The sequence below is a fragment of the Macaca thibetana genome, chromosome 8, assembly GCF_024542745.1.
Source record: "Macaca thibetana thibetana isolate TM-01 chromosome 8, ASM2454274v1, whole genome shotgun sequence".
NCBI classification, from domain to species: domain Eukaryota; kingdom Metazoa; phylum Chordata; class Mammalia; order Primates; family Cercopithecidae; genus Macaca; species Macaca thibetana.
The window spans coordinates 135220638-135223622 of NC_065585.1; the positions used below are offsets into that span (position 1 = coordinate 135220638).

General features: G+C 44.1%; 1 pseudogene; it reads left to right on the plus strand.

The window, feature by feature from the left end:
* The first annotated feature begins 1748 nt into the window (after positions 1–1748).
* Positions 1749–2564, plus strand: LOC126961110 (histone-lysine N-methyltransferase SETMAR-like; annotated as a pseudogene).
* Positions 2565–2985: the final 421 nt, after the last annotated feature.

Below are 2985 nucleotides of genomic sequence, written 5' to 3' on the forward strand. Positions count from 1 at the left end.
ACCATCATGACAATATTATTTCTAGCTCTTATGAAATTTATCTCTTTGGTTATGTTGACTTGGTGCTATTTAGATTTGGGGATCTGAAATTAAGTGAGAAAATATAGTCAGAGCACCCAGAATACAAGTGACCCCTGGTGCTCCCCTCTTCTCTCTTCCACTGGTCTCCCTCCCACTGTAAAATAACTTTTAGTGGCTTTTTCACTGAAAAAGATAACTGAAGTCAAGTGCTCACCCTCTCCACCACTCCCTTAAAAGATCCTGCCATGGAAGAGATTCTGCCAGGGATCCAGGGCGCCATGGATCCTGCCATGGCACCTGTGGGATTTGGCTGTTTGCAAGCTCTGGCAGGGATGGCAGGGAATTGGTGATGCTGTAGTAACACAGAGGCCTGGGAAGAAGGGGTATTAGAGTTCGACAGGACCCCTCTCTTCTGTGTTCATGGGCGGGTGGATGACTGGAATGGAACAGGACCACACAGTGAGTGGGCTCCAGCTGCACGGATATCTCAACCCAGCTGTGGGTCAAGAATTATTTTAGTTGTACCGTTACGCTGAACATGGACCTACAGCCACACTCATGCTGTGCTTATTTACTGAGCACCTACTATGTGAAAAGAGGCCAGAGTGCGAGAACTATAAGAAATAGGGCCTGGTCCCTGCTGTTTAGGAGCTCTCACTTTTCCATGCATCTGCATGGAAAGCTTTCTATTAAGTTGGTGCAAACGTAATTGCAGTTTTTGCATTGTGGAAATTTGCTGATTGATACTGGAATACATTCCTAAATAAATGTGGTTATATTATACATTTTAATGCGCATTTCTCACTTTTTTGGCTAATGGCTTATTACTTGCTGTTTATTTTATATTTATTTTGGACTATGGAAATGATGTTAGACAAAAAGCAAATTTGAGCAATTTTCTTATTCGAGTTCAAAATGGGTCGTAAAGCAGCGGAGACAACTCGCAACATTAACAACGCATTTGGCCCAGGAACTGCTAATGAACACACAGCACAGTGGAGGTTCAGATAAGAAGCACTGTGGCTGGCCATGGGAAACTGACCATGACCAATTCAGAGCAATCATCGAGGCTGATCCTCTTACAACTACTCAAGAAGTCATCAAAGAACTCAACGTCAACCGCATTTGAAGCAAATTGGAAAGGTGAAAATGCTCGATAAGTGGGTGCCTCTGAAAGGACACAAAGATAGATGTGTACCCGCCCCCCACCCGCTACACCCTTGTTCTGCTCTCTAATCTTTGCACATACCAGAGATTTCGTAAGTTCTGTGAGTACCTGGTTTTCTGCACGTACCAGAGATTTTGTTTTGCACATACCAGAGATTTTGTAAGTTCTGAGGCAAGGTCACAAGACGTGTTTAAGTAAGATAAACTCTTGCTGCCATAAACCTGCTCTCCCGCCTCAAAGTTTGAACCAAAATATCAGAAATGGCAGGAACAAATCATAGTTAGCCAAATCGCCTTGTTCAAACACTAGCCAATCATATATCTGATTTGTATAATAACTCTATGCCCACTTTTCTTAGACTATATAACATTGTTCGGAGCTGAGTGGGGGAGCTCTCCTGCCCGTCTCGTTTCACGAGCGAGGGAGAGTTCCAGGTTCGAACCTGTAATAAAGATCCTTGCTGCTTAGCTTTGACTCTGGACTCTGGTGGTCTTCTTCAGGGAATAAACGGTCTGGGCATAACACCTCATGAGCCGAACAAAAATTTAAAAGAAATCATCATTTTGAAGTGTCATCTTCTCTTATTCTGTGCAACAACGACAAACCATTTCTTGATCAGATTGTGACATGCAATGAAAAGTGGATTTTGTATGATAAGCGGTGGAGACCAGCTGACTGGTTGGACTGAGAAGAAACTCCAAAGCACTTCCCAAAGCCAAACTCACAGCAAAAAAAAGGTCATAGTCACTGTTTGGTGGTCCGCTGGTCTAATCCATTACAGCTTTCTGAATCCCCGAGAAACCATTACATCTGAGAAGTACGCTCAGCAAATCCGTGAGATGCACCGAACACGGCAATGCCTGCAGCTGGCACTGGTCAACAGAAAGGGCCCGATTCTTCTCCTCGACAATGCCCGACCCCGTGTTGCACAATCAATGCTTCAGAAGTTGAAGGAATTGGGCTATGAAGTTTTGCCTCATTCACCACATTCACCTGTACCTCTTGCCAACCAACTATGTCTTCAAGCATCTGGACAGCTTTTTGCAGGGAATACGCTTCCACAACCAGCAGGATGCAGAAACTCTTTCCAACAGTTACTCAAATCCTGAAACACGGATTTTTACACTACAGGAATAAACAAACTTATTTCTCATCAGCAAAAATGTGTTGATTGTAATGGTTCCTACTTTGACTAGTAAAAATGTGTTTAAGCCTAGTTATAATGATTTAAAATTCACGGTCTGAAACCGCAATTGCTTTTGCACCAACCTAATATTAACATGAGGTCTCCCCCGCTCCTGGGCTGAGTACACACACCCTGCCAGAGGAAGATGTGAAGTGCATTCCATCACAACTGCCACATGCCTGGGCCCGGTGGAGCCAGTCACTCTGAACTTGTATTCAGTACAGCATTTTCCCACATTTTGCCATCTGGTCTTATGCAAAACAGGTGTTGTTTTGCAGCTAAAGAAAATGTGACCTGGGCACTTGGGTTATATGCTCCCAGTTACTGGTCTAATAATTAGCCATGAAGGCTTTGGAATTCACAGTCGCAGACACTAAAACCTGGGATTCTTGCAATGCTACAGCCATGAGCTGAGCCACACAGAAGGCCCCGGGCCATCTCTCTGCTCACCTGAGGCAAATTCACATCTGATTGCTTCCTCTGCCCTTTTGTTTATGGAGAATGGAGATTCACTGAGCCAGACTAAGGCATAAGTGACTATTCCTCTATCCCCCTCTCACATGTAAATTGCATATTCACTGTATATAGCCCATTTGACCTTCACAGCAGC